The sequence below is a fragment of the Schistocerca nitens genome, chromosome 7 (assembly GCF_023898315.1).
Source record: "Schistocerca nitens isolate TAMUIC-IGC-003100 chromosome 7, iqSchNite1.1, whole genome shotgun sequence".
Taxonomy (NCBI): Eukaryota; Metazoa; Arthropoda; class Insecta; order Orthoptera; family Acrididae; genus Schistocerca; species Schistocerca nitens.
This window is the reverse complement of record NC_064620.1, coordinates 510439254-510465664: the sequence shown is the minus strand read 5'-3', so window position 1 is coordinate 510465664 and position 26411 is coordinate 510439254.

The window sequence follows — 26411 nt, the reverse complement described above, 5'->3', positions numbered from 1 at the left end:
CGGAGGGTAAAACATTACTGTCTCTGTCTTCTTGTAGCCGTTAAAGATGTAAGAGCCTATGACGCTCGCTTGAATGCTTAGGTAGCCTTCGTTTGTCCTTTGATCGAGAAAGACGCCATAGGAGGCTGATATTTGTAAACGATGTGTACTTTCAATTTAAGTTGATTTCTTTGAATATAGGAATTGTTAAAAATATTACCTGAAATAATTTATTGCTAGCTTGCTCAGGATTTCATTCCACATTCTTAACCGTTTTCAGCGTATTAGGAACTTTTCATCACACAGAGCCGCGCAGCGATCGCGGGAACCGCTGCCGCGGCAAATTCAAATTAAATTGAATGAAAGCAGTTTTCCCGCAATATAGCGGGAAGGTAACGGTACATTAAAATTATCTCTTTCAGCTTCCTGGGGTCTTCAGAGGGAAATTGTGGATTTTATTATGTCATTTTCAGGTGGACGTGGGCAGTTGCTATTATGTTATCAGTTACGTAAATAATTTATGAGTGATAAAATTTTACTTGTGTGTGACCAAAGACTGCTGTGCAAAACCTGTTCTGGCTAATAATACAAAAACCAAATTTCTATTTTTAGTTTCATGCCCTCATGTTAGTCGTGGCAGTTAATAGTGCTCATATATTTAAAAAAAAGTCCACTGCAACTTTTACGTTTAGCAAACATAACATACTGTAAGTTCCTTACAGGTAATAAGAGTAATTTTCAGTGCATTCAAGAGATGAAAGTAGCGAAGGGTATTTTTTTATTCCATAATTAGTTACAGTAATAATAACGTGTCCCATATCTAACAAGCCAGATCAGTGTTATATAGAATTACTTTGCAAAATAAAGATCGTACGTCCACAGCAGGAAATTTTTCAGTGTTGTGCTTATCCGCACATAACAGGTCAAAGTGCATAAAGTTAAAATATTTTCAACTGCAGAAACTAATAGTGAGAGTCGTATTTTATCTGTCGTGCTCGCAAAATAAGCAATATAATATAAGTTAAAATATTATGCCATATAAACTGCGTATAAAGCAGAAATACAATACAGGTTTAATTTTAAGCTGACAACAGGCCAGGATGTTCCAGTGAGCGTTATAACCCCGATGCAGGAGACTCAGTAGTTCTTCGACTTATTGCCTAATATAGACGGAGCAATATTTAAGTACTGTACCCCTTCTTGACCCCCGCTGGCCAAGGAATGTGCACATACTCATCAACATACAGCTTTTTCAAAAAAAATGGTTCAAATGGCTCTGAGCACTATGGGACTCAACTGCTGTGGTCATAAGTCCCCTAGAACTTAGAACTACTTAAACCTAACTAACCTAAGGACAGCACACAACACCCAGCCATCACGAGGCAGAGAAAATCCCTGACCCCGCCGGGAATCGAACCCGGGAACCCGTGCGTGGGAAGCGAGAACGCTACCGCACGACCACGAGATGCGGGCTACAGCTTTTTGGTCACAGCGGGGTCGGACGTTGTACCCAGAGTGTCAGTAACGGATTTCGAGAAAAAATTGCCGTAAGTTTGACAGCGAAGAACAGCGGGAACAAAAAACGAAAGTTTTGTACAGTGACGATGAAAGGGATCATTCTATCGGTGCCCACACGCTCCAAATAACGTACCGAGTGAAGTGGCACTGTGGTTAAAGCACTGGCTTCGCATTTGGGAGGACGACGGTTCAAATCCGCGTCCTGATGTAGGTTTCCGTAAATCGCTTCAAGCAAATTCTGTGACGATTCCTTCGTCACGGACGAACTGAGGCTCATTAAATTCCTACCTCTCTAATCTTGTGGCATTTGTGTCATTGACACGGTGGCACAGTACGTTCATTGGAGGAGGAGGAGGAGGAGGAGGAGGAGGAGATAAGTGTTTAACGTCCCGTCGACAACTAGATCATTAGAAACGGAGGACAAGCTCGCGTAATGGAAGGATGGGGATGGAAATCGGCCGTCCCCTTTCAAAGGAATCATCACAGAATTTGCGTGAAGCGATTTAGGGAAATCAGGGAAAATCTAAATCATGGTGTCTGGACACGGATTTGATCCATTGCTTTAACCACAGCGCCATCTCGCTCGGTATGTTCTTTCGTGCGTGTGTGCGCTATGGTAGCAACGTTATCTCCGGGTTCTTGTGTCACAGCCTCTAAGAGCATACGTGAAATGTTAGCGCTCGTTTGTGGAGTGCTGTGGACACCACAGCTCCCACCATTCAGTACCGCAGAGTCCCATGGACTAAAAAATAGCGTACAGAAAGATAATTCGCTTTGTTCATTTACTTTTTTTCATTCAATCACATTTCAAGACAATCATTTCCTTAAAAATTGTTAAATCCAACAAATAGGCATTAACTGTTTGTTGAGAATAATCAGGATCACAAACGACGAGAGAGGGAGGAATACATTTGCATCGAAGCGAGTTGGGTTTAAGGACTGTTCTATTCAAAAGTCACATGATTTGTTGCAAGTCTTTGTAGGTGCTTCAAGCACGTTTGTAAAATCTGCGCTTTGTTTTACTGGTACTTAGTTCTTCAGACTGATAGACCATATTTGCCTGGACTCTGGGGTTTGGCCATCTGCCGTTTTTATAACATTTATAATCTGTAATTTTGCTTTTCAGTTTTCCCATACGAATCTTACCAATATGTATGCCTTCTTGCCTGTTTTGATTGTTGTCGCTACATTAACCTAGTGTAGTAAATGTCCTTAGAATACTTGCTGGTACAATCTGTAATAGTTGCTACATCTACATTGTTACCATTCCTGTTCCACTCGGAAATAGAGCGAGGGAAAAACAGCTGTCTATTTGCCTCCGTATGAGCCCTGATTATATTATCTTCGTGGTGCTTACGCGCAGTGTATGTTGGCGGCAATAGAATCGTTCGGCAGTCAGCTTCAAATGCCAGTTCTCTAGATTTAAAGTACTTCGTTTCTCACTGCACATGTAGCTGTATTAAAGGCACGGCACACAGTGCCCATACGGGGTAAGCAAGTGCATGGTTCCGAGCAGCAAAGCACAAAGACTCATAAAAGCATGGTGTAAAATGAAAAATTGACTGAAAATGTACGCACTGCATTCAATGACAGGACCACGGTGTTACTGACGGCCGTTTCGTAGTACGGCGATTATCAGAAGGGAGGCCAGCCGTTGGTGGCTGAGCGGTTCTAAGAACACTTCGGTAGCGAATAATTCTTGGCGTCGTGGTATGTGCAGCGATTTCCCAACATTTACACCTCTTTTTGTCTGTTGACAGAAAACTGAACAGTGTACGGTACATTCAGAAATTCATCCAGCCCGTCGTGTTCACCATTCAGTAATCTCAAACACACATTCCTCCGGTAGAGAAATAATCACATGTAGATATTTCGTGCTTTATCCGCTGCGCAGTCTAAGGTTTTCCAATAACGTGCCTAGCCAACACAACCACGATACCGATTCTCCATCGAGCATCTGTGGGGCATGATGAGAAAGATACGCTATTTATCTACTAAGGAAACTTCAAGCTGACACGCCATAATGAAATGCAATACTGAGTTTACAAACAAAATAATGATTACCTGTCAACTGTTCTCAGCTCATCCCAGTGACGCCAGCCTAAAGTCATGAGAGTGCGAAACTACTTCTACAAACTCTTTCATTTCTACTCCAATTTCTCTCTTTAATTATTGAATGTCCCTCGTATATTAACGAGGGACGTTCAGTAGGATGCAACACACTTCTTTTTTTCGGCTAATTTCCGTAGAAAAAGTGCGGAATTTGTTGTGGAACATCGTGGAATATTCTCGCTTCACTCCTGTAGTTTTCTGAAGTTCGTATAAGTGGCGGCGCACTACGTAGCTTTCAAAGTAGCGTTCGTAACGGAGGTGCGTTTCCTTTGGAGGAAAACCAGAGCACTGCAGACATTCATAAGAGCGTGCAGAGTATATACGGAGAACTTGCTGTGAGCAAAAGCACGGTGAGTCGTTGAGCGGGGAGTCTGTGAGCATCGCAAACCTACACGATCTCCGGCGTAACGGACGGCCGTACACTGCCGTGATCCCTGTAATTTTGTTACGTGCGCACACTCTCACTCGACATGATCGACAGATCATAATCAGACACCTCACTGCAGAAATGGACGTCTCTATTGTTAGTGTTGACAGCCATCATATTAGGCTCCAAGAAGCTGTTCACAGAGCAGTGGAGATGCAAGAAGCATATAGATGACGAAATGTGGTGTGAAGTACCAGTGACAGATGTTAGATTCGGTACCATTCCCGTGAGAAAGACCGCCTGCATAATGCTACAGCTCTGTGATTGGCTGCTGTGTTCGGAGCAAGGGCGCCAAAACGTTAAAGTATAGTTATTATTACTAGTTAAACTACTCATTGGAATGACTTCGCTTTTTAACATAAATATCTCACAGTCATTTTAGAATTATCAAAAACAATTTAAATCAAAAACAAAAGACTGAAGAAATTGCAGACGAAGCACTTCGGAAGCGTTCGGGTCACGCCTTTCTGGTACGGCGCGCGAAGTGTTTCGGGTTGTTCGCCACACTGGATTAGGCAGTCGAGAAGAACAGACATATTTTCTGTCGTAGGATGTGTTTCCAATTTTTATTTAAGTAACTGGTCGTCACTCTGGATTAGGCAGTCGAGATGTACAGTCATGTTGTCTGTGGCAGGATGTGTTTGCCAGTACTCAGTATTAAAAGATTCACTCCGGTAGTCATGAGGCACAGACACGTGCCACAAATAGTGTAAAGATTTTCGTAAACATTGTGTTTGATCATGTACTTTGCTGTATCAGAAGGTGTTGTAATAAGATCATGTAGTCTTCTCGTGTTGCTATATTAAAACACGCGAGAGGCATCCCAAAGAAGTGATACATTATTCCAGAACAGAACCTCGCTAAAAGTCAGTTTCAGCCTCAAGAGCCGGCCGGAGTGGCAGTGCGGTTCTAGGCGCTACAGTCTGGAACCGCGAGACCGCTACGGTCGCAGGTTCCAATCCTGCCTCGGGCATGGATGTGTGTGCTGTCCTTAGGTTAGTTAGGTTTAACTAGTTCTAAGTTCTAGGGGACTGATGACCTCAGATGTTAAGTCCCATAGTGCTCAGAGCCATTTGAACCATTTTTTTTTCAGCCTCAAGATACAGAATCTACTACCTGCGTACTGTTTTCTGCGCTGGGGACATCAGCTTGAAGACAGGAGGGTTAGTGAATTATAACAGAACCTTCGTATACCACACAGTGCAGTGGAAACAACTAGGGGCCTCACGTGTACTGCATGCACAGAACAAATTTGCTCAATGACACGTCATCTGCGGTAATGCAGAGGAGGTAAAGGAGGATGATCGTTATTAACACCAACAATCAATTCATTCTTCCTTTCTTGCCGTAGCACTCGTTGCACTTTCCGAGGCTGATCGTGACAACTGTCGAACATCGTCGCAGGCCATGGAACATGGGTTGACCACTTCTAACCGAAAACAAAACAGCAATCCAAGGAGGAATGCCACGAGCCTTTCCTCCGAAGAAAAAGTTGAAAGCTGCACCCTTACATAGTAAGTTCATGGTGGCGGTCTTTTGGGACTCTGAAGGATTTGTGCAGTTTGATGTTCTCCTTCACTGTGCAACGATCAGCTCTGAAGGGTATTGTGCTATCCTCATTAAGTTGGACAAAGGATTTCAGCCTTCTTGTCGCCGCAACAATGCAAACTTCTCTATGACAACGTAAGGCCTGAAACAAATCTGCGCACCCGAGAGTAGCTCATAAAACTTCATTCGCCTGTATTGTCTTATCCAGCCTACAGCCTGGATCTCGCACATCCCGATTTCCATGTGTGCGGCGCAAAGATGTACTCCGGCGGAAGCAGGATCTAAATTTACATCTACATTTATACTTCGCAAGCCACCCAACGGTGTGTGGTGGAGGGCACTTTACGTGCCACTGTGATTACCTCCCTTTCCTGTTCCAGTCGCGTATGGTTCGCGGGAAGAACGACTGCCGGAAAGCCTCTGTGCGCGCTCGAATCTCTCTAATTTTACATTCGTGATCTCCTCGGGAGGTATAAGTAGGGGGAAGCAATATATTCGATACCTCATCCAGAATCGCACACTCTCGAAACCTGGTCAGCAGGCTACACCGCGATGCAGAGCGCCTCTCTTGCAGAGTCTGCCACGTGAGTTTGCTAAACATCTCCGTAACGCTATAGCGCTTACCAAATAACCCTGTGACGAAATGCGCCGCTCTTCTTTGGATCTTCTCTATCTCCTCTGTCAACCCGACCTGGCACGGATCCCACAACGAAGAGCAATACTCAAGTATAGGTCGAACGAGTGTTTTGTAAGCCACCTCCTTTGTTGATGGACTACATTTTCTAAGGACTCTCCCAATGAATCTCAACCTGGCACCCGCCTTACCAACAACTAATTTTACATGATCATTCCACTTCAAATCATTCCGTACGCATACCCCCAGATATTTTACAGTAGTAACTGCTACCAGTGTTTGTTCTGCTATCATATAACCATGCAATAAAGGATCCATCTTTCTATGTATTCGCAATACATTACATTCGTCTATGTTAAGGGTCAGTTGCCACTCCCTGCACCAAGTGCCTATCCGCTGCAGATCTTCCTGCATTTCGCGGAAATTTTCTAATACTGCAATTTCTCTGTATACTACAGCATCATCCGCGAAAAGCGGCATGGAACTTCCGACACTATCTACTAGGGCATCAAGGATCAAGGATGAAGGGGAGGTTACTGATGCAGGAAGACGATGGCTCCGACGTCGCCCAGTAGAACTGTAACATGCAGGCATACAGGTCCTCTCAGTAAGGTGGTGTCAAACCGTCGCATGGAACGGAGATTATGTTCAAAAATATTGTTTTGTAGCCAAAAGAATGGGGACAAATATAGTGTATTGAAACGCCCGCTAAACCCGCTGGGCAGAACAGGTGATTCGGATTGTGGAAAGGGTCAAATAAAGGTTGGGGTCAGTTTCACATTAAAATTGTAATTTATTGTAATTTAATAACACATTCACAACCAAAACGGCACATAGCCGAACTTTTACAACTACAGGTTTCAAACTCCAAATCCTTCACGGCTGAAGGCCTCCAAAAAAGAAATCTTAGAAATCAACAAGGTAAATTTCAAGTTACTGATAACACGCAGGTAGAATTACAAATTATATATATATATATATATATATATATATATATATATATATATATATATATATATACTCCTGGAAATGGAAAAAAGAACACATTGACACCGGTGTGTCAGACCCACCATACTTGCTCCGGACACTGCGAGAGGGCTGTACAAGCAATGATCACACGCACGGCACAGTGGACACACCAGGAACCGCGGTGTTGGCCGTCGAATGGCGCTAGCTGCACAGCATTTGTGCACCGCCGCCGTCAGTGTCAGCCAGTTTGCCGTGGCATACGGAGCTCCATCGCAGTCTTTAACACTGGTAGCATGCCGCGACAGCGTGGACGTGAACCGTATGTGCAGTTGACGGACTTTGAGCGAGGGCGTATAGTGGGCATGCGGGAGGCCGGGTGGACGTACCGCCGAATTGCTCAACACGTGGGGCGTGAGGTCTCTACAGTACATCGATGTTGTCGCCAGTGGTCGGCGGAAGGTGCACGTGCCCGTCGACCTGGGACCGGACCGCAGCGACGCACGGATGCACGCCAAGACCGTAGGATCCTACGCAGTGCCGTAGGGGACCGCATCACCACTTCCCAGCAAATTAGGGACACTGTTGCTCCTGGGGTATCGGAGAGGACCATTCGCAACCGTCTTCATGAAGCTGGGCTACGGTCCCGCACACCGTTAGGCCGTCTTCCGCTCACGCCCCAACATCGTGCAGCCCGCCTCCAGTGGTGTCGCGACAGGCGTGAATGGAGGGACGAATGGAGACGTGTCGTCTTCAGCGATGAGAGTCGCTTCTGCCTTGGTGCCAATGATGGTCGTATGCGTGTTTGGCGCCGTGCAGGTGAGCGCCACAATCAGGACTGCATACGACCGAGGCACACAGGGCCAACACCCGGCATCATGGTGTGGGGAGCGATCTCCTACACTGGCCGTACACCACTGGTGATCGTCGAGGGGACACTGAATAGTGCACGGTACATCCAAACCGTCATCGAACCCATCGTTCTACCATTCCTAGACCGGCAAGGGAACTTGCTGTTCCAACAGGACAATGCACGTCCTCATGTATCCCGTGCCACCCAACGTGCTCTAGAAGGTGTAAGTTAACTACCCTGGCCAGCAAGATCTCCGGATCTGTCCCCCATTGAGCATGTTTGGGACTGGATGAAGCGTCGTCTCACGCGGTCTGCACGTCCAGCACGAACGCTGGTCCAACTGAGGCGCCAGGTGGAAATGGCATGGCAAGCCGTTCCACAGCACTACATCCAGCATCTCTACGATCGTCTCCATGGGAGAATAGCAGCCTGCATTGCTGCGAAAGGTGGATATACACTGTACTAGTGCCGACGTTGTGCATGCTCTGTTGCCTGTGTCTATGTGCCTGTGGTTCTGTCAGTGTGATCATGTGATGTATCTGACCCCAGGAATGTGTCAATAAAGTTTCCCCTTCCTGGGACAATGAATTCACGGTGTTCTTATTTCCATGAGTGTATATATATATATATATATATATATATATATATATATATATATATATATATATATTAAAAGGTCATTTTAGGAATAAGGTTCCAAAGCTGAAGGCCCACAATTAATTTTCCAAAATTTAAATAAAGCATAACCATAAGCCTTAAGTTTTAAGTAGCTGAAATCGGACTAAAAGAGAAGACAACACAACGGCAATAACCTTTCAGCAAATATTCACTTGCCGGAATTCAATCTTACTTACATACAACACAGTAAAATCAAGAATATTTTTATCATTCGCTATGATAGATTATAAACAGACAGTTAAACATCGGTGATAAAGACAGTAAAGACAACGGCACTCAGAAGCCTCCAGGGGTTCGGTCTGCCCTCGTTCACTTAGTTGGGACAGGTTGTGAGCCCAACTACACTTGATCCGTCGGAACCCAACCAAGGGACAGCCACGGACCGAGCGACAAACGACTTTTTGGCCACCGATCGGTACATGAGAATTCAAACAAAAAATGTTACGGGTGTAATTATCCACAATCAAATATGTATCTGCATTAAGCTGTCGAATCTACACGCCGTGTTGGGCACCGTCAACAGTTGGGGAAAGGACACTGCCTGAAATTACGTTACTGGCCAGGGCAGGTAACCGGAACACTATCGGCCACAAGGCAGAAAATTCCGCTGGTGCACTTGAAACATAGTCAACCAATATAGTTAATTCCACCGCATGGCGCCTAAATTTCAGCAACACAAACACTCGGTGTTGCGCACAGGGAAATCTCCCAAACAGCTAACTACCGAAACGAACCACACGACATGAATGGATGTGACTTGGGTACTTGAAACCACTACTCAACTTTGACGTCCTGGGTCGGTGAACCACGAAGCTCGTAGCAATCGGACAGCTTCACACCCGCTCCGACACTGTGCAGGGACCGCCAGCGGAGCCAGATGACTGCACCGCGCGGAGATAACTTCCCTGGTCCCAGCAAACGACCGACTCCTCTCAGAATGCCGACAACATCTAAAATAGTCCTTAGTGAAAATAACGCCAATTAAACACACAACCTTACGAACACTTGCACCAAGACCTAAACAACACCCAACAGTAACAAATCGGAAGTCGATGCACGCACACTCAGCAGATACATGAACGATCGACGAACCAAAATGCTGCGTCTCGTACGACGACCGACAGACGATCGAGCAAGACCGTGGCCCGGCGCAAGTGCGTGGCGGCAATGGTCGGGCGAGCCATGTGGACGCAGACCTCACTGCTGCTCCAATCCGACTGCACTAGCGCCGCATTGCAACTCCCCGACCCGCAGGTCCGGACTGCGCTCCACACTCGTTCCAACTGACTCGCGACCAGAACTCGCTTTGCGACAGACGAAGACCGGGAAGTAATGTAGTCGAGCAAAGATACTACGAGAGGGATATACACTACTGGTCATTAAAATTGCTACACCACGAAGATGACGTGCTACAGACGCGAAATTTAACCGACAGGAAGAAGGTGATGTGAGATGCAAATGATTAGCTTTTCAGAGCATTCACACAAGATTGGCGCCGGTGGCGACACCCACAACGTGTTTTCATGAGGAAAGTTTCCAAACGATTTCTCATACACAAACAGCAGTTGACCGGCGTTGCCTGGTCAAAAGTTGTTGTGATGCCTCGTGTAAGGAGGAGAAATGCATACCATCACGTTTCCCACTTTTATCAAAGTCTGATTGTAGCCTATCGCGATTGCGGTTTATCGTATCGCGATATTGCTGCTCGCGTTGGTCGAGGTCCAATGACTGTTAGCAGAATATGGAATCGGTGGGTTCAGGAGGGTAATACGGAACCCCGCGCTGGATCCAACGACCTCGTAACACTAGCAGTCGAGATGACAGGCATCTTATCCGCATGGCTGTAACGGATCGTGCAGCCACTTCTCGATCCCTGAGTCAACAGATGGGGGCGTTTGCAAGACAACAACCATCTGCACGAACAGTTGAACGACATTTGCAGCAGCATAGACTGTCAGCTCGGAGACCATGGCTGCGGTCACCCTGCATCGCAGACAGGATCGCCTGCGATGGTGTACTCAACGACGAACCTGGGCGCCCGAATGGCAAAACGTCATTTTTTCGGATGAATCCAGATTCTGTTTACAGCATCGTGATGGTCGCATCCGTGTTTGACGACATCGCGGTGAACGCACATTGGAAGCGTGTATTCGTCATCGCCATACAGGCGTATCACCCGGTGTGATGGTATGGGGTGCCATTGGTTACACGTCTCGGTCAACTCTTGTTCACATTGACGGCACTTTGAACAGTGGACGTTAAATTTCAGATGTGTTACGACTCGTGGCTCTACCCTTCATTCGATTCCTGCGAAACCCTACATTTCAGCAGGATATTGCACGACCACATGTTGCAGGTCCTGTACGTGCCTTTCTGGATACAGAAAATTTTCGACCCTCTGCCCTGGCCAGCACATTCTCCAGATCTCTCACCAAATGGAGACGTCTCGCCAATGGTGGCCGAGCAACTGGCTCGTCAGAATACGCTAGTCACTACTCTTAATGAACTGTGGTATCGTGTTGAAGCTGCATGGGCAGCTGTACCTGTACACGCCATCCAAGCTCTGTTGACTCAACGCCCAGGCGTATCAAGGCCGTTATTACGGCCAGAGGTGGTTGTTGTGGGTACTGATTTATCAGGATCTATGCACCCAAACTGCGTGAAAATGTAATCACATGTCAGTTCTAGTATAATGTATTTGCCCAATGAATACCCGTTTATCATCTGCATTTCTTCTTGGTGTAGCAATTTTAATGGCCAGTAGTGTATATCGATACGAGCTGCTAGCGCCGCTGACGGTCAGGCAAAGCAGCAGCTCAGTGATACCAGTAATTTAAAAAAAAAGACAGGTTGTAAAATACATGATGACGGTAACATGAGTCACGCACAGCTCATGTATTTTGATCCTGAACAAAACTAACCTCCTGCTAGGAAAACGATATGTTACATCACTTATTAACGTTGGAGAGGATCGCCGCAATTACTGTGATACACTCCTGGAAATTGAAATAAGAACACCGTGAATTCATTGTCCCAGGAAGGGGAAACTTTATTGACACATTCCTTGGGTCAGATACATCACATGATCACACTGACAGACCCACAGGCACATAGACACAGGCAACAGAGCATGCACAATGTCGGCACTAGTACAGTGTATATCCACCTTTCGCAGCAATGCAGGCTACTATTCTCCCGTGGAGACGATCGTAGAGATGCTGGATGTAGTCCTGTGGAACGGCTTGCCATGCCATTTCCACCTGGCGCCTCAGTTGGACCAGCGTTCGTGCCGGACGTGCAGACCGCGTGAGACGACGCTTCATCCAGTCCCAAACATGCTCAATGGGGGACAGATCCGGAGATCTTGCTGGCCAGGGTAGTTGACTTACACCTTCTAGAGCACGTTGGGTGGCACGGGATACATGCGGACGTGCATTGTCCTGTTGGAACAGCAAGTTCCCTTGCCGGTCTAGGAATGATAGAACGATGGGTTCGATGACGGTTTGGATGTACCGTGCACTATTCAGTGTCCCATCGACGATCACCAGTGGTGTACGGCCAGTGTAGGAGATCGCTCCCCACACCATGATGCCGGGTGTTGGCCCTGTGTGCCTCGGTCGTATGCAGTCCTGATTGTGGCGCTCACCTGCACGGCGCCAAACACGCATACGACCATCATTGGCACCAAGGCAGAAGCGACTCTCATCGCTGAAGACGACACGTCTCCATTCGTCCCTCCATTCACGCCTGTCGCGACACCACTGGAGGCGGGCTGCACGATGTTGGGGCGTGAGCGGAAGACGGCGTAACGGTGTGCGGGACCGTAGCCCAGCTTCATGGAGACGGTTGCGAATGGTCCTCGCCGATACCCCAGGAGCAACAGTGTCCCCAATTTGCTGGGAAGTGGCGGTGCGGCCCCCTACGGCACTGCGTAGGATCCTACGGTCTTGGCGTGCATCCGTGCGTCGCTGCGGTCCGGTCCCAGGTCGACGGGCACGTGCACCTTCCGCCGACCACTGACGACAACATCGATGTACTGTGGAGACCTCACGCCCCACGTGTTGAGCAATTCGGCGGTACGTCCACCCGGCCTCCCGCATGCCCACTATACGCCCTCGCTCAAAGTCCGTCAACTGCACATACGGTTCACGTCCACGCTGTCGCGGCATGCTACCAGTGTTAAAGACTGCGATGGAGCTCCGTATGCCACGGCAAACTGGCTGACAGTGACGGCGGCGGTGCACAAATGCTGCGCAGCTAGCGCCATTCGACGGCCAACACCGCGGTTCCTGGTGTGTCCGCTGTGCCGTGCGTGTGATCATTGCTTGTACAGCCCTCTCGCAGTGTCCGGAGCAAGTATGGTGGGTCTGACACACCGGTGTCAATGTGTTCTTTTTTCCATTTCCAGGAGTGTATGATAGTGGTACCGGAACTACCCTCGGGCACAAACTGTAGGGTGGCTTTGAGGGATAGATGTGCATGTAGCTACAGGTTGTTCATGGTCGTCAGTCTTTGAAAAGTATATATACTAAGATGGTGTCTGTCCTTTCGGACATGTCCGAAAGGACAGATACCATCTTAGTATATAGGGCGTATAGTTAAGGCTCACCGGCCACTTGACCATCCTCTTCTTCTGTGCGAATGCACAAACAGTGCCCGAACTCTTACGGAATCGGCAATGCGCCGCGAGTAATGAGTATAATGGGCAGGGGCACAACGAATGTACTGCGGGAGAACACGTTGAGAATGTGGGTTTCGCGGGAGGCGTGCTAGAGATAAATCCTTGCAGTCGCCATATCCTCTGTGTCCTCGGTGGCTCAGATGGATAGAGCGTCTGCCATGTAAGCAGGAGATCCCGGGTTCGAGTCCCGGTCGGCGCACACATTTTCATCTATCCACCTTGACGTATGTCAACGCCTGTAAGCAGCTAAGGGAGTTCATTTCATTGTAATTTCTTTGAGAAGGTTTTTGAATCCCCTGTTGGTTAGACTGCGACCGTCGCCTGTCCGAGAGCCCTCCTGAGCTGTTGTGTAGGCGGCGCCAGAGAGTGAGGCGCTGCCCGCATGCCGCCGGCTGGCGCGGCGTCCTCCCGGGTTGTCCCTGGAACAGCGGGCCGGCCTCGCCTCGCCGCGCCGCTCCTCGCACCACACCGCCCCGCGTGCTATCGATCTCTCGCAGCGCCCGCAGCCCGCCGCGCCGCGCCGCGCCGAGGAAGACATTCCGGACACGCTGGCGCTGCCCGGCGCGGCCCGGGGAACCCCCGCCGGCCTGCAGCGCCGCCGCCCGCCGGCCCCTACCTCCTGTGGCTGCCGCCGTCTGCGAAAAGGAGGCGGTGAGAAAACTTTCTAAAGGGGGACAAGGAAGGGAAAAAAACTCTACTTGCATCTACATTTTTATTCCGAATGCCGCTTCTTGGTGTGCGGCGGATGGTACGTCTGGTGCCGCAGTCATCATCCTCCTTCCCTTTCCCTCGTTTCTCTGTTCTATTCGCGAATGCCTTGGACGAACGGCTGCTGGTAGTCTACCTTACGAGTCTCAATTACGGCCATTCCCAGAAAAACGCCATAATGTACGGTAAATAGCGGTAGAAACAATTCTTTATTATACAACCAAGTCCATAGACCAACATCAGGTATCAGAAAATGTTTGCTACAGATTACGAGGCGATTTAAACAAAATGGCGTCAAAAAACGTAAAATCCGTAAACAGTAGCTGTTTTGAATATTGCACCTTGCAAACAGTTGTAAATATTTTATGATACCTGATGATGATCTGTCGACCGAAACTGGATCTATTTCAAGACACTTATTACGAGGGTCGCTACTTTTGTGAAAATGCAGTTTTCATTCTGCATGAGTGAAAGTTTTCAAGTGTCTGGATACATCCTTCCCGCTTGTTTTCAAACTTAGTTCAACCTGTTCCCGTGAGTGGCGCCGTCGCAGCATGTCTTCAAGGTGGCTGCTACACTTGACGTTCGTCAGAAGCAACGTGCTGTCATAGAATTCCTGTGCTGTGAAAACGAGACAGTGGGAAACATCCACAAGAGCTTGAAAAAGGTGTATGGAGATGCTGCTCTCGATCACAGCACAGTTAGTCGGTGGGCAAGCCAGGTTACGTCACGAAAGCGGGCACGGCAATATTGAGGATTGTCCTCGCAGCGGCAGGCCTCGTACTGCACACACTCCAGACAATGTGCAAAGAGTTAACGAATTGGTGACTGCTGACAGACGCATCACAGTGAACGAATTGTCACGCTACATTGGGATAGGGGAAGGAAGTGTTTGCAGAATACTGAAAGTGTTGGCGTTAAAAAAGATTTGTGCCAGGTGGGTTCCCAGGATGTTGACAGTGGCTCACAAAGAAACAAGAAAAACGGTATGCAGCGAACTTTTGGAACAGTACGAGAATGGTGGAGATGAATTTCTTGGATTAATTGTGACAGATGATGAAATATGGCTCCATCATTTTTCACCAGAGACGAAGAGGCAATCAATGGAGTGGCATCATGCAAATTCACTCAAGGAAAAAGAAATTTACAACCACATCTTCTGCTGGAGAAGTTAGGCTACGATGTTTTTCGATTCCGAAGGACTCTTGCTTGTGGACATCATGCCAAGTGGAACCACCATAAATTCTGATGCATATGTGACAACACTGAAAAAACTCCAAGCTCGACTGAGTCATGTTCGACCACATTGGCAAAAGCAGGATGTTTTGCTGTTGCACGACAATGCACGGCCACATGCAAGTTCAAAAACCATGGAAGCGATCACAAAACTCGGATGGACAACACTGAAACACCCGCCTTACATTCCTGGCCTGACTCCATGCGACTATCCTCTCTTTGGGAAACTGAAAGACTCTCTTCGTGGATCAAGGTTTGAAGATGATGACACCCTTGTGCACGCTGCCAAACCGTGGCTCCAACACGTTGGTTCAGAATTTTACCGTGCAGGTATACAGACGCTGGTTCCGAGATGGCGTAAGGCAGTTGACAGGGATGGAAATTATGTGGAGAAATTAAAATATAGCTCCTATAGGATGCATCTACACACTGTAAAACTTTCAAACATGTAGAATAACAGATGGATTAAAAAAATAGTGTGCATTTCTTTTGGAGTGACCCTCGTACAACCAGTTTCAGTCCATAGACCAGCATCAGGGCATCAGGTATTAGAAAATATTTGCTACAGCTTACAAGTCGATTTAAACAAAATGGCGTCAAAAAACGGAAAATCCATAAATAGACGCTGTTTTGAATATAGCGCCTTGCAAGCACTTGTAAATATTTTATGACACCTGATGATGAACTGTCGACCGAAATTGGACGTATTTCAAGACACCTATTAGTAGCTCATGGCGGTGAATCGTGAGATTTTTCTGGTTGTGAGGCACCATCATCATTATCATCATCGTCGTCGTCATCATCATCATACTGCGAGTATTCTACGGTTGGTGCTACTTCCCACATACCATTTTCTCCGATCACGCCACTCACCTCTTTGCAGTCCTCTGCCATCCATCGCATTATGGACGTTTCGAAACGGCTCCTCCCACGTCGCCAGCGTATTCTTCTTCCCTCTAGCATCAACTGCCACGTTTTCATTGGCTGTTGGGTGTCGTCCATCCTCTCTAGCCGTTCATACCATTTCAGAAGTTGCATCTCTGTCTTGGCTATTACTGACCTATCGAAGCTCATAGCCTCTCTTACTTTGGTATTTGACACACGGTCCATCTTGGAGACGCCTCAACTTCACCTTCCAGATACCATCCCTATCGCAAGCAACTTGTTCCTCTGACACTTATTTACTGCCGACCGAAGTGGCCGTGCGGTTAAAGGCGCTGCAGTCTGGAACCGCAAGACCGCTACGGTCGCAGGTTCGAATCCTGCCTCGGGCATGGATGTTTGTGATGTCCTTAGGTTAGGTAGGTTTCACTAGTTCTAAGTTCTAGGGGTCTAATGACCTCAGCAGTTGAGTCCCATAGTGCTCAGAGCCATTTGAACTTATTTACTTCCCATGTTTCCATTACGCACGTATCGATGGTTTTAACAACTGAACTCTATATCACCTCTTTGGTCCTTTTTGTTATTCCAAACGACTGAGATCAGCTGTCGTACAGTCCTCTCGGCCTGCCCTGTTTTTTATTTCTGTCGTCCTCATCTTTTCGATTTGATCGTATCATAGCCCCCAAGATACATACACCACTTGGTCCTGCTGGCTCGAATCTCCACATCCCCTATGATATTTTTGCCAACCTTCAGATATTCGCCCTTTGTCAAGCTATTTGTGAAACTCTTTTTCATATTCCTCTTTTAACTTCCAAAGAACGTGCTTAGCATCATCCTTAACTCCTGCTACCATGATCTGGGCATCAGCAAAGAAAAGTGTGTACAAGGTTTCGTCCCTCACAGGGAATCCCATGCCTACACGTTTACTTCTCCAGGCTTAAACAGTTTGCTCCACATCTGTTTTAATAGCGAATAGCGTCGGTGTTGTTGCATTCTCCTGGATAATTCTTTTGCAACAGCAAACACCAGTGACACTGAATTTCATCATCTGACAGTACTCACACAGTCCGTAGAGAACACTTTAATTGCTTTGATGTATTAGACAAGCCAGTATTCTTCATACTCATCCACAAATAGTTTTGTGCTACCCTATCTTAGGACTTCTGCAAATTCACAAGAATTAAATGGATTTCTACCCATCTGGAAATTTTCTCTAAGAGACACTGATTTCTCAAATTATACTTCCCCATTTTCACAAAGTATTAGTCACCTCATAAAGGAACACGCTGGTCGCCTTAAATGGTGAAGAACTATCACTAGGTGATTAGGTGGTTCTTCAACACTAACACAAGTCTGTGATGTTTTTGTAAAAATTATTCTCCTACACACACACTATTACAAGAACTTCATTTATGATAATATGCAGTACAGTCACTGGTTATTTTTTACATACATACCTTTAACCCAAACATGAACACTTTCATCAGAGTTTATCTTACGTTTGTTACGACTATACAAACTAAACTCAGAGGGACGTATGTTATAGGAATTTCCAAAGTCATTCTTAGCTTGTTCCCCAATATGATAACTGTGATAAGCTTGAACATCACGTTCAGAAAAAATCTCAAGACTAGGAACATTAATTAAACCACTACGTCCCCCAACAAAAGTTGGGGAATAAGTAAAGAGAGAAATAAGTAAACAGGGAAACGTCTGAGTACGTTCAGTTTTGCTCAGCTGTTTGAAAATCAAATAACGTAAGGGGTTTACCAGCACAATCATTAATAAATTTTTCAAATTTTTAGCGCAACGCAATCTGACGTTCAATAATCCCTACAAAAGAATGGCCCTGACTAACAATAACCTATACCTTTCATGAATCACTTACCTCACAAAAATCTTCGTTACTCGAACTACTGCAATACAGCGAGCGCCAATACTGGCAGCTAAATAAAAGATTCTACCTACTGAAGGCAACTAACTACTGCTAGGCATAGTTAGCAAATGAAAGATTTTGATAGAGAACAAACAATGTATTTACTTTAATAGTGTTCAAAAGTCTTAATATACATATATATATCAGTTCATGACATCCAGACCTACAAATTTATTGTCACTGATGGACACACGTCCAGATCATCCGCTCTCAAAACTCCGCCGTCTCTCTCCCCACATCCACCACTGCTGGCGGTTCACCTCCAACTGTGTAACGCTACGCGCTGTTCACATCCAACTGCCCAACACTACAATAGCGAATATTACAACAATGCCAACCAGCCACAGACTGCACACACCACAGTCAGTGATTCTCATACAGAGCGCTACGTGACGTTACCAACATAAAAACCTAAACAGTCTACTTACAAGCTCACTGTTTTTATAAATTTGTGAGTCCTCAGTTTTGCCATATGATCCTACGTCTATGAATGTAAAGTGATAATCAGCGTCACAAACTGCTAGTAACACTATTGAGAAAAAGTGTTTGTAGTTATGGTAAAAAGAGCCACTGCGTTCAGGTTAAACAATTCTTACATGCTTTCCGTCAATTGTACCAAGACAGTTCGGAAGATCAACGTATACTTTAAATTTTTCTGCTATATTGATCCAACCTTCTTCTGATGCAGGTGGCATGCATATGCTTTGTAGATTATCCCATATCTCCTGACAAGTTTCTCACACGATTTTTGATATAGTGGATATCCCACATTTGAAGGAATAATGTAGCTCTGTATATGTACAGCCTGTAGCAAGGTATCTGAAATCAGAGAGTTTTGTGTTTTGCAGCAACACAGTTACAGGAGAAGTGGAAGAACATTCGTGACTGTTACACAAGAGAACTCAACAAGAGAAAAGCCTCAAAAAGTGGTTTTCCTGCAGAAACCCACAAAAAATATGTATATTTCGTTATGCTTAATTTCCCATCACCTGTAACTGCCACTAAACCACCAGAGTTGGAAGCAACTTATGCATATACTGATGAGGCAAATAATTCTGATGTACAAGATGGAGTTGCCTCCAATTCCCGTAAGAGAAAAGATGACAGACGAGAAAAAATTATTTCAGGTACTTGCAGCAAACATCAAGAAAAAAACACGTCAATGGCCGAAGCAGATGACCCTGACAAACATTTCCTACTATAATTATTAGATTATTTGAAATTTGTGCCGCAACATTTGAAAATGGACGCTAAATTTGAAATAATGCCGGTATTGAGAAGTACAGCAGGTCTTACAGCTCACTAGACAACTATAACTTTCAGTTCACTTCACTTCACAAATACCAATGCCTGCATACTCAAATTCACCCATAACTGTACCTGCATCTAATCCAAGCCCAGGTATATCAATTCGTGACGCCACACTTTCACCTGTATCACTGATTTATTCCCTGGGTAGCGAAATATCACAGTTTTGGTGCTGTATTTTAGTATTACACATTGGAGCAAATTACTGTTATACCTACTATAAAAATAAAGGTATATGTAAAATAAGCATTTTATTTACCTTAAAGTAATGTAGTCTTTCCTCTGGTGAAATAGAGTTCCTCATTTGGGCATTTTGCTTCGTGAGATTTGGCCTTAGCATAGCACATAATTCATCAAAAGATGGTACAGACATTCTGAAATAGTCCATCAATTTTGCAGGGTTTTCTCTTAATTCATAATAAATAGTGAAAAAATGTTACGTTTCTCTCGAGTATTCAGAAGAGGATGAATCCAGCATTTTCTTTAACGTCGGCAGTGTCTTTATTTCCTTTTCAACAACAGAGCGAAAAGCAACACTTCCTCGTCAGAATCCATTTCGGAACTGGCTGGCACAAGCACACAGGCAGCTCCCACCACAGAGTTGCTGCCGCGCGCTTGAGCCCGTGCCTGGCGATGCAGTCGCACGGTTCAGCCGCGCGATAGTCGCGCATTGCAGCGATTGAACCGCGCGGCTGAATCGCGGCGACGAAATCGCCAGTGCGAAAGCAGCTGAAAGCCGGCGTTTTGAGTGAAGCGGACCGATAGGTAGCTCGGTGTGAAGTGTCTGTCTATCTATCAGGCCGTTTTTAAAATTTGGCGTAGCGGACGGCCTAAGGGGACATATACCGTCATGCCACATGCGCAGATACCAGCATCTAAGTGGCCGCTTTCTCGAACACATGTTATTAAATAAGTCCGTCATGAGTCAATTTACAATCTTCGTAATTTTTGTACGAATGGAAGGAAGTTGGCTTTAATCACAGAAAAAGCTGCAGCTCGACTGCATTTAAACTTTGCCAGCTACAACTTTTAGAACGGAACCGACTATGTTTAGGAGACCTTGTACTGATTGTTATTTATATCAAAATCTTGAAACTTGTTACGACTTTACTATTTAATGGAGGTAATCAAGTGCTGTACTCAGAGCTTTCTATCATTAATACAACTGATACTTAATCCGCAACAAGTACAGACACTTTTGTTCGAAATTTAGTTTTTAGTCACTTGAAAACTATTACAGGTGGCTTAACGGGGTAACATAGTTAAGATTTTTATATCAATGTGACATTTCATACCAGTTTTCATCTTTCTAAGCCTAATATTTAGCAACTTCAATTTTTCTCAAAAACTCCTATTTTGACCAAATGGTAGCTCCGATCAAGTTGAGACATGCAACATACTTATGCAGATTCAGAACAATTTTTGGCCTTCGAGCTTTTTTATTTAGCACCACTTATTTTAACCTAAAGCAATATATTTACGGAAGCATATTCATCCTATCACAATTAACAGTTTAAACATTAATACACTGACTCATATATTGACAATGTTTGGAAAAGCTACTTAAATTTTTAATTTCACCCTTAGATTATGCGAAATGATCTGTATGCTACGCACAAGTGAATTATGATGACGTGGCGCTAGTAGGGGAATTGGGATAAGTCCCGGTACACTCTCTCGCCTCTGTATCTCTCAGATGACACAGCGCTTTTTTCGCTACAGTGTCTGCTGAAACTTACAAGATGTTGAACAGTTCGTGGAACAATATAGTTCGTGAGATATTCTTGTTCTTTTTAATCATGTCAACTTTTGATAATAATCAAACAAACAATATGTCCTATATCCTCAATGTTATGTTTACCAAATACACTTAGTGTCAAACATATAAAGTTTGGACGAGGAGAAATCCCCTACCCCATAGTAGCTTCTATTAAGAGCTGCCCTGCTTGCACGCTGCAGCTATTGAACTCGTCACGGGGACAAACAGCTATAGCAACAGCTATAGTAAAAATACGTAACGACACAGATTAGCAATGAATTACTGATAGAACTTTTGTAATTCTCAACTGGAGTAAGAAGATTGTACGTGGTAATATGCTTCAGTGTTAACTTGCAGTGATCTGTCTTTAGATACTGGTATACTACTACATCCTGTGAACGTTGTATAACTCCACTTGTATAATTTCCGGTTTCACTCTTCTTTGCGGCGATCGTAGATGAGTCTTGTAACAGTTGCTGAGACGACTGTCTGCCGATTTCTTTGAGGTAGGGTCTCAGAAGGACCCTTTGCCGTTTTATTGCTAATTGCCAGAAGTGTCAAAGATGCCTAAGACCGTATTTCTGTTGCACATAGCACTGCAAACAGTTATCTTAAACTGCAAAAAATGCTGATCAGGAAAAACATTATGACCACCGATCTACTGTCGATATAAACCCGTCCAGGCGATAGCAGCGTCACCTGGCGAGGAATGGCTGCTAGTCAGACACGCACGGTGCATGTAGTATCAGTGATCGTGCTGTTCGTTGTAGAATGGGGAAGGCGCTTATCTGTCTGAGTTTGACCGAGAGCATACTGTGATGGCCCAGAGCCTCAACAAGAGCATCTGGAAACTGCACGACTTGTCGGGAGTTCGAGGCATGCTGTTGTGACTGTCTTCAACACGTGAAGAAACCAAAGTGAAACAGCGTCCAGACGTCTTCAGGTTGGGCTGCCACACTGTGGCGCGGCAGGTTAATAATAATAATGTTACTTAGTCCTCTGTAATAGGAGGAAATATTAGAATCTTGTTCGCTGCCTTTTAGTAGAGCCTGGAAAATATTTCTATGGTCAGCCAGAAAGCGATGGAGAACATACTGATCATGGTTCACAGTCTGCAGGTCCACATTCTTGTGCAGCCCACTGAAAGAAATGTTTCTATTCTCTATTTCCTCAGTGGGATAAACACTATAATTATAAATGAAGATTTTAAGTCCTATTTTATAGACATACAAAAAAGTTTTGCATCACCCCGGTTCCGAGAACTGTTGCAGATAGACGTTGACTGTGGATATTGCATAACAGACACAGTCCCTTTGACTGTTCAGAGATGTCACTAAACCCGCCCAAAGATGTAAGCGACCATGCATGAGCAGCGCCTATTAGACGGTTCAAATGGCTCTGAGCACTATGGGACTCAACTGCTGTGGTCATAAGTCCCCTAGAACTTAGAACTACTTATACCTAACTAACCTAAGCACATCACACACATCCATGCCCGAGACAGGGTTCGAACCTGCGGCCGTAGCGGTCGTGCGGTTTCAGACTGTAGCGCCTTTAACCTAACGATCAGTTCCAGTCATTTCACCAGCAAGGATGGTACACGGTCAATACCGCGGTTAGATTCCGTCCGCACTGTTACTTTGTACTAGGAAGGGCTCTCAACAAGGGCAGTGTCCATGTGTCTCCGAGTGAAATAAAGCAATGTTGTTCGGACATGTAGGAGATACGGAGAGAAGGAACTGTCGATGGCCTACGTTGCTTAGGCCGCCCAAGGGCTACTACTGCAGTGGATGACCCCTATCTACGGATTATGGCTCGGAGGAACCCCGACAGCAACTCCACCATGTTGAACAATGTTTTTTGTACAGCCACAGGACGTCGTGTTACGACTAAAACTGTGCGCAGTAAGCTGCATGATGCGCAATTTCACACCAAACGTCCATGGCGAAGTCCATCTTTGCAATCACGCCACCATGAAGCACGGTACAGACGGGCTCAACAACTATCCGAATGCATGGCTCAGGATTGGCAACACGTTCACTGATGAATATCGCATATGCCTTCAACCAGACAATCGTCGGAGACGTATTTGGAGGCAACTCGGTGAGGCTGAACGCCTTTGACACACTGTCCAGCGAGTGCAGCAATGTGGAGCTTTCCTGCTGTTTTGGGGTGCCATTTCTAACATTCTGCGTGGTTTCTGTTTGTTCTATGTCGTGTCTCCCTACCACTTTCGCGCAACGCTCTGAGCGTGTTTTTTAGGGAATTGACTAGTTTGAACCTGGGACCTGTTGCTGGTAAGGAGTCGCCAGGCCACACATGACATGTAGAGTTCAGTGAGACTAGCAATGATATAACCAAATACTTAATGATTTATGCGTCAGCTCCACTCCACTCCCTGTAAAAGAATCTTAATACTAACTAAATTTAGTGGAAGCGGTTCAAGGCTTTCCTATTTTTAGTTAACTGGTAAAATAACGTCGAAAAAGCAGTTTAGTTTACCATTGAAAATTTTATCTACTCACAAAACATTGTTTATAAGTTGCACTATTGATAAAAGGAAATGTTTTAATACAGGATGATAAAAACCAACTGCGTTAAACAAAAATGTGAACGAATATTCCCTGAATGGGTTTCCAAGTTCTACAATGGATAGAAGGATGACCTATGCCATATCACATCTATAATCTAGGTTTAAATTAAGTTTCACAAAAGAGAAAACTCTCAAAATGGTCTACAGTGACCCTCAATTATCTCTAATTACTTATGTAACTTGTCGTAAATTACAGTGGCTGATGTGGCTTCTCAATAATGATATAACAGAGAAATCATCGCGTTTCAGATTTTAACTTACGTAGCAAATGTGAATACCATGAGCTTTAATTGACGATCGACACTAGTATTACGCAAAAAGGGGGTGTAACAGATGACACTTCTGCAGTTCTGAGTGAAGCTTTATGCGCTGTTATGCGGCATCGCGTGCGTTCATTACCTTGTCGTTGGTTCGGCAGCTTCAGGGGGGCAGCAGGCGGCGCAGCTCCACCTTCGCCGTCTCGGAAGCAACTCTCTCCTAACTTCTCGTCACCATAATTTACCGAAGTTGCTTTAAAAAAAAACTATTTGATTGTGTTTTCATCTGACCAGTCAGGGTCTCAATGTTAACCTTAAGCTCCGCCTACAAAAATTCTGTCTATCCAATGAGAAACGTTATACTTTTCGCGGTGGGGCAATGTTTTTAAAGTTTGCAACGTAACAGAGACGCGAAAAAGTCTCACGCTAAAACTTGCAGCTGGTGTGGCCCTTTTAGTGTTATCGTAAGATCTATGCTGTTTTTCTGGAGGGCTCTATCTTTTAACATGGGCTGGGGGGTGGTCCTGGTGGTTACTTTTCGTGGTGGGGCAATGTCTTTAACGTTTGCAACGTAACAGAGACGCGAAAAAGTCTCACGCTAAAACTTGCGGCTGCAGTGGCCCTTGTTGTGTTATCGTAAGATCTATACTGTTCTTCTGGAGGGCTCTAGCTTTTAACATGGGCTGGGGGTGGTCCTAGCGGTTGCTGGCGACGTGGGTGTCCGTCCCCTATCGTAGGGACTTCTAGCTTAACACGGTTCTGCTCTCGGCTTCTGTTCTCGTTTCTCCCCTCGGAACTGCGTCTGTCTCACGGTGGGAAGGTATGACATGCATTTAGGCATTCTTGTGTTAGTCTGTGGTATTCCATTTGCTCACTCGTTACTCGTATTACTTTGGTTAATTTAATGTCACGATTTATTCGGAGCTATGTGACATACTACTGAATTTCCTTATCATGTCAGGGTTTTCATGGAAGGTGTTGCATTTGCTTGACACCTTACACATTGTGTGGGGCCGAAGTACACCGCTGGTGGTCATGGAAGGGGCCGTTACGGCTGTACGACATGTGAATGTCATCCTCCGACCGATAGTGCAATCATAACGGCCGCATATTGGCAATGCATTCGTCTTCATTGACGAGAATTGGCACCCCCATCGTGCACATCTTGTGAATGACTTCCTTCAGGATAACGACATCGCTCGACTAGAGTGGCCAGCATGTTCTTCAGACACGAACCCTATCGAACATGCCTGGGATGTATTGAAAAGTGCTGTTTATGGACGACGTGACCCACCAACCACTCAGAGATCTAGGCCCAATCGTCATAGAGCAGTGGGACAATCTGGACCAACAGTGCCTTGATGAACTTGTGGATAGTATGCCACGACGAATACAGGCGTGCATCAGCGCAAGATATGCTACTGGGTATTATAGGTACCAGTGTGTACAGCAGTCTGGACCACCATCTCTGAAGGTCTCGTTGTATGGTGGTACAACATGCAATGTGTTGTTTCTATGAGCAATAATAAGGGCGGAAATGATGTTTATGTTGATCTCTATTCCAGTTTTCTGTGCAGGTTCTTGGAACGGAGGTGATGCAGAAATTTTTTTGATGCGTGTATTTCGTAAAATTTCACATGCACAAAATAGTAATATTCATTATGTTAATACTAATAATGATTCTCTCTATCCTAAATAGCACTATGAGAAGTTTAGATGGGACGTCCATTGTAAGTTCCTATTAAACTGTTTTTCGCCCTGACTTCTGATAATCAGAATAATTGCTCGCCACAAAAGTGGAAAATAACTGTCACCACTTGCGATGTGCAGTTGCTAACATTATGGGTGGCACACTAACAGTTACTTCTGCGAAATATAAGAAATCCAGGATGGTGTACAGTCCTCGCAATTTCACTTCCTATTGGTACCGAAAATATGAGATTAGTTGCAGTCTGGCTGTGATGTCATCTGAGGCATCGCTTACTCTGGCGTTTGACTGACGCAGATCGTACAGTGGCTGGGTCCGAAGTCTTGCCTCTCGGGCTGTATTTATATACTGGCGCTGCGGACGGCCAAGGGAACACCTGGTGTCATCCGCTCTATGCCCACTGTAGTAGCCTCTAAATGGCCACTTTCTCGGATACACTGTATTTTATAACAATGTCATGAATTAATTTAGAATATTCGTAATTTTTTTAATGAATGTAGTTAAGTTGTTTACAATCACAGAAGAAGTTTTACCTCGCCTACATGTATCCTTTGCCGTCTAGAATTATTAGAACGGACTGACAGTAGAACATGACCTCTGAACTAAAACGTCAAGAGACCTTGTA